The following is a 14,807-nucleotide window of genomic DNA, read 5'->3' as shown; positions in this document are numbered from 1 at the left end:
TGTTCCCCTGCAGCCTGCTCAGACCGGACCCGTGGGGGTCCCTGGGGAGCGTTGCCAGCGGGTCTGTGGGAGCACAGCTCAGTGCTCAGTGCCGGGGTGAGTGTGTGTGTTCAGTCAGTCCATTTCTGCAACTGCTCCTCACAAGGTGGGCATGTGCTGAAGCTTATTGCTCTGAATAGAGGGAAATGCTGGCTGCGAAGTTAAGACTGAAGGCGGTAAGAGAGGGCTTTGTGCTCCAGAACAATAGCACAAAGGCAGGGCTGAGACTCCTCAGGTTTCTTTGAGGCTTATTCTCATACCATCACCTACCACTTGTCTGAGACTACAGCTCTATCTGAATTGCCAGGTAGTGTTATTTCTTTTTAAACGCAGCTTTAAAGGCACTTTTGCTTTCTAATGCTAGCTCTTCGCAGATTTTTGTTCTGTGCCACGTGGCAGCGCAGGGAATGCGTGGCAATTCATGATCCGCACAGCCTGCTCAGATGAGTTCTGCCCTTCACTGGCATGCAGACATCTCTGCGGTGTCACAGGTCACCCATAGTGACTTTAAGACTACACGTCCTGGCGATTGCAAGGAAGAAGGCAAAGTGTGCTGAAATGTTTCCTGATGAATCACTTCTACGCTACACGGCGTTAGACCTGTAATGGTTTGAAATCACCAAGACTTCAGTTGTGCTCCTCGTTTAACAAGACATCCGTACAGAGGTCAAGCAACAGATGACAGGTTCCTGTAATTTTATTTTAAATATTCTCAGCCATAATTGCTTATTTGCAATTTGCAGAGGAAAGAAAACTGATTGCACCAACCTCTCTTGTCATCTTCACCCCATCCCCAGGCTCCACGCAGGTTTACATTCTCCCTTTCACTTCCAAATTTAAAAGAAAACACTGCCTCTATTCTCTTCCCATTCCCCCTTTGGCAATGGGAGTTGGCATTAGGTTACACACCTGGTTCTGCAGCTTAGTTAAATATCTGGCTCTTCCACATTAATACATCTGTTTTTTTCTTCCTTTAGAGGCATCCGATTTAACTGTAACGTGTGTCCCTGGCAGTCCTGAGCATCTTTTCTGAGGGTTCAGGGTTAATGAGCCTGCAGCAGAGCAGGAAGGCGCCCAGCTTCCCATCCCTGGGATACCCAGGGAGCAGGGCTCCTTCATGCTCAAAATCACCGCTTCTGGCCACAGGGATTATATGGCAAAGCAGGCTGTTAGGACTTGAGGATCTCTTAGTCTCTTTTAGTTGTTCTCCCTTTGTTCTGCTCTTTGATCGCTAAAGAAGTAAGCAGAAAAAGGATGGAAGCTGGAGAAAAGGAGGAAGAAAACCATTTTTTGGGGGGGGATTTGATTCTGTCTTTGCAACAGGGACCATTTCTGTGTAAATACTTGCTTCTTTAAAAGAAGGAAGTTTCTGAGAAAAAATATTTGTATTTTTTTTTCTTTTGTGCAGCTTTATTGAGTTGCTTCAGAAGGCATCACTCACTTCAGGCCCCGCTGCAAATAGCCAACAAGCTGTAACCTGCTCTCTTGCTGTTGCTTCTAGGGGCTGTGCCCGTGTTTCAACAGAGCACTCTGGCTTTATAAAAGGCTGCTGGTGACACATCGCATTAGCTCTGTGTTTTCCACGAGTCTTTATGGGATGACAAACTAAGGCTGAGTTTAAGAGCATGCCTGGGGGTGCTGAGACACCGGAAAGGATCTTTTTGCTTCTGCAGTACAGCAGAAATCTGGAAAGCTCACAGTTTCTTCCATAGCATTTTTAAAATTTTGCTGTTTCAAGCTTGCACGTTCTCAGACGTATGAGATATGAACTGGCTAAACCCTGATGTGTTAAACCAAGAAAATGAGGGAAGCCCAACCTTTAAGGGTAGATGAGCTGGTCTTTGCTGCTGCTTCAGTAACTGGAAGAATAAGTGTTGATGCAGTGCACATTTGTGTTGGTGAAAAAGTGACTTTTGACAGGAACAGCTAGGAAAAATGCATAAATTTGAGCATGAAAATGCCAACGTACACAGCTTGGCATTGTCGCAGTTAGCAGGATGCAGTCGCATTGATGAAGTGAGGTAGTGTGGACACGGAGCTGCTTCAGAAGACAACGAGGCACCTTCGTGCCAACAGATCTTCTCCTGAGAGATCGTGTGCTGCTTCTTCCTGTGCTTGCTGCTGCCACGGCTGCCCCAGTGGTACGAGGTCCGTAGCAAAGCATTGCGGTGGTGCCGGCTCCCAGTGCTGCTGCGAGCACCTCTGGGGAGAGGAGGAGACTCGGCAGCTGCTGCCCTGTCTCTGCTGAGGCTTCCCAAAGGGGCTGTCATAAGGGAAGGGCTTAAATAACCTTCAAAGAAAATAATTAAAGATTGATTGTACCGTAATTGTTAAACAGTGTCCCTAGGCTCTGGAGGTAGCAGACCTTCCTTTTCTTCTCTGCATTTGAAGATAAGAAGGAATGACCCTGCTTTAATTATTGGCAGGTTGCTTGAATTTTCTTTGTCTAAAAGGAGCCCAAACCTGAAATTTAGCGTGGTGCATGAATTTCCACTTTAGAACATAACTAAGTGCTGTTAACATTTTGCTTGGTCTTTGGGGCTGGATTTAAAAATAACAGCATTAGAAGATGGATAAAATACAGGCTTTGGTTGTCAATTTTTTCTCTTCATTTATAGGTTTCAGTTCTGCAATAATACATGGCTACCCAGCCCGTGGCTGTGAGTAACCCTAACAGCCAAACAGCTTCATGCATGATGCAACAAATCAATGCGTGGGACAACTTTAATGAGTCACGTTTTAATAATCAGTCAGACCAGCGGTCTTAAAAGCGTTTTGGCTGGGGTGACCAACTCAGGCTCGTTGGGCTCAGTGCATTTGAGCATTGAAGTCCATCTCAAACCATCCTGAACAAAGGTATTTATACCAAATTCCACGTTTCAGGCCAGTGTGCTCCAGAACTATTAGACAAAACAGGGTCTGTGCTCACAGGTTGCTTCACAATTAAAGCTCTCTGTGCACACTTGGGTCTGCACGCTTCATTTGGTAGCAAGAAGGCAGAATGCTTCATCCTGCTGACAAGACTAAGGCAACAAGAATTTAAAAATAAACCTTTTAAGCTGATGTATGAGGCCCAAAGCCACCAAAGCGCTGTTCAGGAGTGTGCTTTCCAGCTTGGTGATTTGAGGGGAGGGGGAGGCGAGAGAAAAGAGAAGAATCTGGGCATCTACCCTCATAGGGAATGAATTTCCAAGCCACAAAGATGAAATTTCTAACTTTTCTGTAAATTTTAATGCCGTCGTGATGCACTGCAAGAAACATCTGGCCTTGTTGTAGCCATCACTCTGTGGAGGTTTCTACCTCTCTGTGCACAGCTGCATTTTAGGAGCCTGTCTGCGTGTTCCCAGGCTGGAGCCTTGCCTGCTGCTCGCTCCCAACCAAATGAGATAACTGATGGCAGAAATTCAGGACTGAGGAGGGAACCTATCAGGAAGCTGATAGAACTGAATCACGGATACAGATATATGTCTACAGAGATCTGTGTTATTTATACTATAAAAACGTACAGAGAAGCATAGCACAGGGTGGAAAACTAAATAACTCAGAAACCTATTACCTGGAAAATACGGAGGTAATATTCCTCCCTCTGTTCGGTTGTTTAGAGCAACACTAAAAACTTGTATTCCGCAATAACAGGCATTTTAAGGAATCTGATAACTCTTGTGGGTGGGAGGGACAGAGGGACAGCTTCCAAGGAGGCTGCAGACTGCAAGCACAATATTTTTGGTTTTTATTTTAAACTAGGAAAGCCACGAACAACAAGCCAAGTCTCTCTGAAAACACTACGGGCACACAGCTCTGGCTACGCCAACTGTAAATCCCAAAGTATGTCTGAGGAAGATAAATAAATTGTATTGCTTTAAGCCCAATCTGATGGGAGACCAGGCCCCAAACTTACCCAGGGCCCTCACCCTCAGCAGAGCATCAATTCCTTGCTCACTCCACCTAAACGAGGCACGCTGCCTGCCCTTCTAGAAGGCTTTTCCTGAAAGCTGTTGGATTTCAGTTTCCTTCCCCTTACCTGGCTCTAGCAGACCACTCGTATGAGGTTCTGCTCAGCGTGCAAATAGACGAAGAGAATATTGCATTTCACAGCTAAGCAAACAAAGCAAAATGGGGGCAGCTCTGCAGCTGGTGGGCTAACGCTGGAGCACGGCAGCCCTTAGTGCGTGGGGTGCTGCAGTGTGGGGCTGAGCTCAGGGTTTCGGGAGCAGCTGGCTCTGACTTCTACCATGTTCCTATTTAGGGGACGGATGGGAGAGCTCCTGACAGGTCTGACATTATTTGCAGATGGAGTTTTCCCCCAGTTCTTGCAGTTAATCTATTTGTGACTTCACGCAGGTTAGGTTTCATTTCCTGCAGTGGCGCTTTCGTTACCTTCAGCATGTGCCAGCACGTTCCTGTCAAACAGCTGCGTTTCTTCATTATCATTTGAAACAACAGCTCCTCTTCCTGCAGCAAACCTCGGCTCTCCCAGGATGGAGAAGATGCAGGGGAGCTGTATCCTCAGGGACTCCCTGCTCATGGGACGGGCTGGCCAACGCCGAGAAGGATTATATAAAGCAGGCAGCGTAGGTGTGCATCGCCTGGAGAGCGCTCCTTCCACCGTGCTGGGAGTGCTGGTGGCTGTAAGGAGGGGTGTGAGTCCCAGGAATCCATCCCCGGGCTCAAAGCAGTCCCTGTACACAGCGGCCTGTTCCCCTTGTGGGGCTGGGGCACAGCGTGCTGGGAGAGCCCTCGTGGGCAGCCCCCGCTCCAGCAGAGGTTCCCCTTGCAGGGACAGCAGGGTCAGAGTTTTCTCACAGGAAAGCAGAGGGTGCCACTGGCAGTTGTAGAGCCTCACTGATGGCCTTGCCTTTTTTGTGCCAGTTCCTAAATAACGGATTTGGGCATAAATGGCTTTCTTGTGAAACCCTGTGCATTGCTGTACCGGGACGATGCAGTCGCTGTTTATGAGAACCTTTGTGTTCACAGGGCAGTGACACCAGCACTTCTCACTGCCATCCGTATGGCAGCTACAGGTGCCACCAAAGCTGGGTCTTAAAATGGGGTAGTGAAAAATACGAGTTTAGCTTGGATAAATATCCTTGGCTTCTGGAGGGTTTTTCATAGTGTTTGAGCCTTTTCTGATGCTTTTTTCTAACTCCGTTTACTGGCAGCGTTAAGTCAGAGCATGGCAAAACTGGGTTTTATGGCTTGGGCAAAGCTGAGAACTGCAAGAAGTGTGTTTTCTGTTTTCATTTCTTTTTCTGTTTTTACTGACTGAAGTGGATAACAACTTTTACAAGTTTCTGCAGCCGTTAACTGTGCATCTGCCCGTGGCTCTGCGTGCTAGGGGAAGTCTCTCCCTGGCATTTGCCAGATGCAATTAAGAGAGCGTCCTTGAGGAAGTGCCAGTGCTGGGGACACGTTGCCAGCCCTGTCCTGCTGCAGCCCACTCCCTCCTCCAAGCGGGCACTGAGCTCTCCCCTCGGTGTCTCCGTGCCCCTCGTGCCCCTCTCCAGCCATGGGACGCGCTGGTTTCCTGGAGGTTGGTGGCAGGCAGAGCCCTTCCTGCGAGCACACCCGATGTGTTGCGGCACGCCGAGCTGCGCAGCTCCGTCAGCTCCTTCTTGGCCCTTTGTCTGCAGCTCAGAGCGCAGCTTGGGAGTAACCTGAGCCCTTCCCTTGTGCCGACGTGCAGGCACACGCTGCCTTATCGAGCCCCGATCCCAGCCCCAGCCAGGGACACGCCTTTGGGAACGTTCCTTTCTGCAGCGTTATTCAGCTCGGGGCTGTCTCGACTTGTTCTGCCGTGCTCCCCGGACCAAGCGTGCAGCAGCCAGGGCACCGTGCGTGTGAGCTTTCAGTGCACCACAAAGTCCCCTCACATCCAGGCCAAATGGCTTGGTGTTCAACTGCAGGCGTGCTGCTTTGCTGTGCCCTGCGTGTGGGCTTCTGGAGGGCTAGGAAAATCCAGACACTGCCCCAGACAGCAAGTGTTAGGTATGGATCCCAGCTTTATCTGAGTGGGGTATGTTAACGTGCAAGTTCTTCTATATGGTGTCTAAATCAATAATTTTTAGTTTCAGGCTTCGTTCTTCTGACCAAGTCTGGTCCTGGCAGCATTTAGGAACACACACATGGAGGCCGGCAGCTGTTTAACACCGTCTGAAATTTGAAGCATGCTGCGCTGAAGGGAAAAATAATCATTTCCATTTCTAGCAGGTCCGCAGGCAACATCTCCAAAGGCAAAGGCACCTTATTAAGAGTCTGTGAAACTTCCCTTACAAACCCTGCGTCGTGGCCCACCTGGAAATGAACGGGAGAGGTGAGGCACGGCCGCAGGCTGCCTGTGGGACCGCAGCACGGTGCGGGGCAGCTGGGGTGCAGCCAGGGGCCGAGCTCAGGTCAGGGCTGTCAGAGCCGAGCCCTCCAGCCTCCTCCTGGCCTCTGGCGTGTGGGAACGATCGCATCCCTCTGTTCAGGGCTGTGCATTAAAATCCAGGATGGATGATTTTAATCGTTCTGCATAATAGCTGATGTTCTGATCTTCATGTAGATTGGGGGGAACAGAAGAGCACTCGTCTATGTGTGGCTTTCGTTTAGCAGGAGATGAAAGGGTTCAGAGCAATATTTAAAACAGATGCCTCCGCTTTGCTGGAGGTCACTGGGACTGAGGCCCAGCCAACGCTAATATTGCTAATTGACTTATTTGGGTTAGAAGCGTGATGTTTTTACCCGGGCAGTTATTTAGGGACATCCCCACGAGTGGCAGGTTGCAAGCCAGCCGCACCACAGCGGACGTCGCTGCCCCAGGTTGACAAGAACAGGTCCCGGTGGTGAGTGGTGTCTGCGTAACCCCAAACCTGCCCCCGTGCTGCACCGACCGCCCTGCTCTGCCCGCTGGGGCAGCTGGAGCAGTAAAATGTGCTTGGCAGTGGCTGAAGCACGCGCGTTGAGCTGCATGCACCTTGCAGCACTGTGTGAAGCGGGACCCAGCCGGCCCCCGCGTGTCAGCAGTAACAGCCGAGTGCTGCTGGGCCACCTCTGCAGGGCTCGTGGCTCCCATTTGAGCTTTTCCCTGAGTCTTCTCCCTTTCCCACTGTGGGATGCATAACTCAAGGGCATATTCGCTCAGTGAGCAGTATCTACCCAAGTAACTTTGACCACACCTTGGGAAAAGAAAAAAAAAAGAAGTGCAAGGTACTCTACTTGCAAATGATGGGCTGTTATTACCTTCCAGCATCGCAGAAGGAGAAGACTTAAAAAGGATGCTATGCACTAATCTACTTCTCTTGCATTATTTACTGTTGCAATGCATATTCCCATGCTCTCCCATCTAAGGTGACATCTTAGCTCTGGATTTTTGATGACAACAATTATAATGAGATAAAGGAAGACAGGCAGCTCAGGTTTGATTGGGATCCCTTTGCCTTTTTAAAAATTGAAGATTTCTAACTCTCAGCAAAGTCCCCGCTGCGTGAGCCTGTGTTTTACATTCTGCCTTTTTGCAGAACTTGGTCTGTCGGGGCTGTGTGCAGGGTCCCAGTATGCCAATGTTCTATTAATGATTTAGAATGAGATGTTAGATTCCCTCTCCTGATGTTATCTGGTATTTTCATGTTCTGAGAGGGCATTTTTGGATGTGCAAGAAACCAGTGTTGAATATAAACATAGATAATACTTTAGGGAATCTGTTTCATTCATGAAAGGGTGAAGGCTGCTTCACAGTTAATTTTGTTTGTTTGTTTGACAAAGGGATTTATCTTGACTCAGAATGGAGAGAAGGGAATTTTGCAGACACCGTAGGTGTTCCCAGAAAAAAAAAACAAGAGCCACTGCTCTCCATCCCCTTGAAAAAAGTGCAGAATTCTTCCTTTGCTCCTGCAAAGCAGAGCCAGAGCACCCAGGGGCTGAGCTCGAAAGCAATCAAGAGAATTGACACCAAAACCATGCCCCCTCCATTCAAACCCCTTTAGCTGAGGTTGGCTCTGTTCACTGTGGAGGAGTTATTCCAGATTTGTACCAGCACAGGGAAGCAGAAGCTAAGGCTGAAACCCTGCCAGTATTTCCATGCCCTGCTTCTCCCTGAGCCTTTTTGTGGCTGAACTGTTCTCTGGCTCTGGCTGGCTGTTCTGTCCAGCGAAATCTGCAGCTGAAGCTGGAGGGGGCTTGTGTCTAAATACAAGCAGTGCTGGTCCCCGATTCACACTTTGCAGCAACTGTCCTTCAATACCACCAGCAACACCCAATGGCACAGCTAAGCTCTCATCCAGGTTGAATTAATTTCTTTTTTATCTAGGCAGCGAACATGAAGCAACTTGCTTCATCGATGTATTGCTGTGGAATTACTGTGGCAGAGGCATCAGGCAGCCAGGGGAGTCTGACATCAGTCACTGTCCCGCAGGTACACGCAGTTTCTCAATCACACGCAAGCTGTTCTTTGTCTGTACTTGCAGAACCTCGCAAAGCCACTGGATTTGAGAAGCTGGCATCCACTCCTGCTGCAAAGCTAAAATGAATTCGACCCATCAGATCCCACATTTGTGTTTTTCACCGTGTTTTCATTGTCGTGCAGTGAGCTGGTGCTTTCACAGCTCACCGAGGAGCTCTGCACCAGGCTCGTGTGGGACCGCAGCGTCTCCTGCATGCAGCAGGTGATGGAGGGAGGTTTGCTAACAGCTGCCTGGGCTTAAGTGAGTGGTTTGAGAGGCACAGCAGAGCTCAGCGCGTGCTGGCCTTACACTCAGATCTCCCTTACGCCGCAGGAAGGGGTGTTGATGCTGTGTAGGTGACACCAGATGTCCTCAGGGGACGGTCTCTGCCTGTGGCTGCCCACATTCGCTGCCTGCTGACTCACTGAAGCGCGTTATGTGAGCTGTGGAGGAGTGGTCGTACGGCCTCACCTTTGCTCTGTGCCTGTTCTAAGTCTGGTAAGGGAATAAGAGACACCGATATTCGCGTCTCTGCTGCTCATTTATGCCTGTTGCAGGCCTGTAGAAGTACAGATGTACATATCCAAGCATATAGAGAAAACATTGGTCCAGTAGGTATTAGTGAAGGAATAAAAATCAATACTTAAAATCTAACCACTATTTTCAGGTTTATATATATATATATTTAAAAAAAAATAACCCCGATGGGTATCATCCATTACCCGAAAGGCAGCACGACTTGTGGGAGGATACGAGGTAGTCCACGGGGTCTGTTTTTCCTTCTGAGTTCTGGGAGCGGAGAATATGTTGTAAGGGGTTCAAGCTCATTTGTATTTTAAAGCTTCTTATTTGGTAGCGCAGGACCAGGGGCTACATCTTCAGCTGGCATAAATCTGCCTGGCTGCATGGAGATAAACTGATTTACGCTGGCTGAAGATCTGGCCCTGGATGTTAGAAATGGAAGCAGGTGGATGTAATTTCTCTAAATTTCCACTCAAGCTGCACATGCCTGGAGCATCAGAAATTGAACGGCACTTTCCCTAAGAGTAAAAAAGTTATTAGCTTCATATTTGTGTTAGTGCTTCACTGCCCTCCCTCTTGACTTGATCATCGCACGTAGCCACGGGCTGTCTCTAGCAATGACTCTGTCTCCCCAATAAAATTAAAAATCACTTTTGTTTCATATCTTTTTAATAAGACGTGTCCTTTTTAATAAAGGACTCCGCTCTTTAACGGGTGATGCGCTGATGAACAGCAGGCTCGGAGATTATTGCATTTCCCTGATTTGAATTTCCCTTCTGCATTTTCGCTGTAACAATAAAGCTAAGTAAGAACCCCTGAAGACTCTGTACATGCAACACAAACACAATTTTGCTACCACTGATGGGTTGAAATGGATGTCCAGTGTAAGTGGACGCGTGGCTGTTGTGCACTTAGATGCGAGGAATAGATTTTATTCCTGAATGTGTAATATGGGAAAGAAGAGAGGTACAGGTTTGGGAGCCTACAGGCCAGGTCTCCAAGTTTCAGTGCAGTTAATGGCGTTGTGAGAGCTGAGGTTCAGCCCCGCCGTAAACAATTAATGCCTTGGGGCTAAGTGCTCATAAAGGAAATAAGGACAAGGTACGGTGTGGGAGGGAAAGAAACACTCCTGTGGCCACTGGCATTGTGCACAGAAATACGTGCACAGGTACGTGCAGCTGCTGGCTAGATGAAGTCCGGATATCTAGCTTTTATTTTTATTTTTATTTTTATTTTTATTTTTATTTTTATTTTTATTTTTATTTTTATTTTCACCTTGTTTAGAATTCTTTCAGCTGCAGCACAAGTGCTAGCCCTGCAGCACAAGCGGAGCTGAGCCCTCGGGTAGGACAGGGTCCCCGTTTAGCTGTTGCACTACAGCTGGTATCTCCCCGCTCGTTGCAGTGCTCTGCAGCACCCACGGTGCTTTATCCTCACCCGTGGGATGCAGCCTGGGGGGGGTGTCTCAGCTGGGGGCATGCCAGCAGTGTGCAGAAACTCTCCTGGGCTTTGTTTTGTCTTTAATGTCTTTGCTGCCCCCAGGACCTTGGTCGCCGAACCAAGTGCTGCCCTGAAATCCAGATCCCAGCGTGCGGCCCGTGCATGAACGTGTTCTCCAGGAGCTCCTGTGCTCTCCGGGAACACCAGGGAGGTTTGGGGGAAATTCCAGTTCCAAAACCAGGGACCGAACTGCATCCCACTGCGGGTAACTGCAAGCTGCCTCTGCAGTCATGGGAAATCCCAGCTCCTCCGTTTGCTGCTCCGACCCGTCGGGAGGTGTGGTTCTGTGGGCCTAGGCAGCTCCTGGGTGTGCTGGTGGGTGAAGGCACCGTGGTATAAATACCATAAGAAACATTTTAAGAGCCTCTGGTGGAAAGAACTGTGAGATAAAGGGAACGGGACAAACCCAGCGATCACCCAGGCAAGGTCAGCAGCGCTCGCAGCATCGCTGACACGTCCATGGCTGCAACTCAACCAGCTTTCATAGCTGGAAATGTAATTCCCTCCTTCTGTTTCATCTACTAAACTGCAGTGAGAGAAAATTTGGGCTGTGTCTCGTGTTAAACGGGCATCTTCCCTCCCTGCTGGGGCTCAGAGGTGCTGTGTAACCATGGCTGAAAATGAGCCCAGCGTAGGGCGGTGGGCATGAGATTTCCTCTGTCATTAGCTGTTTGAGGAGAAGTAGGAACTCCTAGCCATATGAAGGGACTGGGGGCTGGGGGTGCTGGAAGTGCTGCAGGTGTGGGCTGTGTGTGCCCCTGCTCCTCGAGCCCACAGCACTCGAGGAGTGATAAAATTTCTTTTAATTAAGCCCGAACCTCCAGCTCCCGCTGCTACTCGTGTGCTGTGGTTTGTGGGGTTTTCCAGCCCAGAAAGCATAACTGTGGGCTATGTTTTCCGGGATGGCAGAGGAAAGGCGATACAGTTGCAGCCGTTTTGCATACCTCTGATCCTGGGGCTGCTCTGTGCCGGTTCATTCCCGTGGCACAAGTTCCAACAGCCCCGCGCTGCCCAAATCCACGCCGGGAGCTGCGCAGTTCAAGGCAGGCGCTGCTGCACGGGGCTGGGGCCGTGGCCTGTCCTTACACAGGGCTCAGCTCTCTCCAAGTGTGCAGCAAGCAAAGTTTAAAGCAGAAAATACCCCCAAATACCTGACCGATTTCAGCAGGTTTTCTTTTGCTTTATCAGCCCCCTGTGGCAAATTTGGCAGTGGCTTATGATGAATCATGGCATCGTTTTCACGGTTAATTAAGGGAAGGGAAGGTACAGTTAACGTTGAGCTGTCGTACTGGGGGATATTGCATTAAATGCCCACCCTGCTCCTAGGTCTTACAGCAGGAAAGTTCTTAATATTCAGGCTGTGGTCGAGGCTTTGCAGAACTCCCTCCTCATTCATCCAGGCGTCATCCTCTGTAGGCCTGGCGGACTCGGCACGGGGTGGAGGCAGGACAGGACGTGCTGCCACCAGGAGCGATGCCCCCGAGGTGTGAGCAGCTCTCTGAAGAACGCTTGGTGGAGGAGCTGAGGAGTAAATCCTCGTCTGAGCACTGGCTGTGGGTCGCTGCCGGACCATCTCAGCCGGTGCCAGCACTGCTGCAGTGGCACTGAGACCTCCGCTCATTTATAGAAGGCGAAAGTTGTTTTTTTTTAATGGACCTGGACAAGTCAGTAGGAAGAGAAGTTAACATGCATTTTCATATTTCTGTGAAAGTTAGAAGTACTGTGGGCATTCGCCTTTTGGAACAGGCTGTGCTCTTTCTCTCGTGGCGTTTCATGTGCTTCCTCCCACTGTTTTTCTTCTTCTGTGGCTGAGCAGTGATGGAGAGGATTGGATTCCAGGTGCGTGAGCCATGAGACGTTTACTGGTTGGGGTTCAGAAATTCCTACCCTGGGGTGGAGGGGGAAGTTAGAGGGAGGAGAAGAAAAAGAAGAGAAATGAGAAAATAAAGTAGGCTCCACCACCTGCCATGTAATGATCAGTTGTGGAGATAAGGCTGTTTTAAGGCGCATTCCAGACATATGGGTCCTGCCCAGACACAGCACAAAAGAAAAGAGAGACTTAAAACAACAGCCAGCTCCTCCTACCCCCGGATCAGGTGCGCACACACATAAGAGAATAGCTAACCCTAATAAAAGCCTTTCTCCTGGCCGATGCTTTTTTTTTTTTTTTTTACAGTTTTAATTCTAAACCCCTTTAAGCACACAGGCACATCCAGCCCCTCTAATCAAGTTGACACCTGTCACCGGGGCTTAAACCTGCAGGATCCAAAGCCAATCCAGCCTGATACCACCCGCAGGAGCTGCTGGCAAGTGCTGCGTGGGGACTGCAAAATGCCACGGCCCCCTCGGTGATCGTGGCACAGGTACTTGTCTTGGGCGTTAGAAAACTCAATGAAAAGCAGCCACACAGCTCTCCAAACGGGAACATCCCCTACAGCCATGCCACGTGCTGTGTGCCTCAAAATTCAAGCAGGCTGAGGCTTTCATGTCCCACCTCGTGCAGCAATCACACAAACGTGGGGCCTGCTTCTGCTCCCCAGGAGCCTCCTCCTTTATATGTTTTTGAGACGCTGCTGATGGCGCTGTAAATTTACGTCTCCGAGGTATGCGGCACGTCTTGCTGGGTGACAAGGGGAATATAAAGTTGCTAATTCACCGGGATTTGTCCCGGAGAAAACCGAGGAAGGAACAATGGGTAATTGTAGCAGCGTCTTAGGAAAATGCCAGTGTGATAAAAGTGGAATCACCCAGTAAAAATGTGTCGTAAAGCTCCTAAATTTCAGCCTCACTTGTCATGCTGTCGCCAAGTAAATTTGTTCTCTGTTGGACTGTAAAAATCAAGTGGTAAACACCAGTGTTTGATGCGGGAACGGGAACACTGCAAGGCCAAAAATTTGTCTTGAATTGTAGAGAGAGCTGAGGCAGGGGATGTCTGCTTCTTCTGGAAAGACAATTAATAATAGAAAGTAAGAGAATTAACATTCTAACAGTTTTGAAATTCTCTAAAATTAGTACTGGTGTGTGTTAATAAGTGCAAAACGTGAGGTTACACCGTGTGTGAGTGATGACCAAAGGGAAGCACGCAGGAAGCATCACCTCACCTTGCTGTCCTCTGTACTTATGGAACATGCGCTCAGGTTAATTACAGCAAAAAATAGCTAATTCTTATCCAATCAAGGAATTACTTTGCCCTCAAGGACCTTATTAACATTTCCCCCGTTAGAGGCTGCAGTTACCAGGGGGACGCAGGGCGGGCTGGGTCCGAGCAGCTCCCGCTGCCAGCACCGGGCTCAGCTCCCTGCGGGGCTCCGCAGCATCAGCGCCGCTGTTCCCGAGCTCAGAAATCCCGGCTTAGTTTCAAATCCACATCCGAGTTCACTTGCTTAAGATCGGTGTAGTTACTTTATCTGAGTCTTGCGAGTACGATGCCTGTTGGCCCAAGTGGAAGCGTTAGATAAGCCGAGATTTTGGGGGGAGGAAGTTCGGGCCATTTTTTTTTCCAGGTTACATTTTTAATATGAGGGGAATGATTTGGAAATGCAACAGCAATGCTAAGAAGAAAGTAGGGAGATGCAGCTGCTAACGCCACATTCCTTCATAAATATTCCATGCGGAAAGAAATGAAGCTGTGGAACTTAAAGAATTAAAATCTCTGCTGCCATTTTATGCTCTGCCCCTGGCATTTCACCCTCAGTAACAGATGATCTCTCTTTACAAATAACTTGCCTTCAAATTAAATCCTTGTGAGCGTTCTTGTGCCCTCCAGTAAAGGAACTTTATTTCAGCTGCATCTTCAGAACCCTAAAGAGGAGGAGGCTGAAAAGGCAGCGAGGGGCGGGCAGCCTGGGGGTCCCTGCCTGCGGGCGGTTCCACAACCTGCCAGGGGTCACTCGTCCTCCCCAAGGCTGTAGCTGGATGCACCACACAGCTCATGAATCACCTGGGACAATGCAAAGTGGACAAATAGCACTTAAAAAAAAAAAATCATTCCTTTCTTCCATGTTATTTCTCTCACAGTGATTGCTGGATCTGTCCGGGAACCTCTCCCCAGACCACCTCCTCGTCCCGTTGTGCACTTACACAAAGAATTGTAGCATTGACCCGATTCTGCCAGCAGGCAGGGCTGCAGCCAGGGAGGAGCTTGTGCAGATGATCCCCTCTCTTCAATACGGGGAGCAGTTGTGATAAACCACCACCAGTACAGGGCTCTCTAAAACACGGCAGCGTTTCAGCTACGGTCCGGGCTCCCTCGCCTCCTGCTTCACATTCACCCACTGCCCACACTGGGGTCTGCCTTGGCGATGGTGTAACCTCGTGGTCAGGTCTCAG

Source organism: Netta rufina (assembly GCF_964035555.1).
Source record: "Netta rufina genome assembly, chromosome: 26".
Lineage (NCBI taxonomy): Eukaryota > Metazoa > Chordata > Aves > Anseriformes > Anatidae > Netta > Netta rufina.
The sequence above is the reverse complement of the archived record's forward strand: the minus strand, read 5'-3'. Positions refer to the sequence as shown.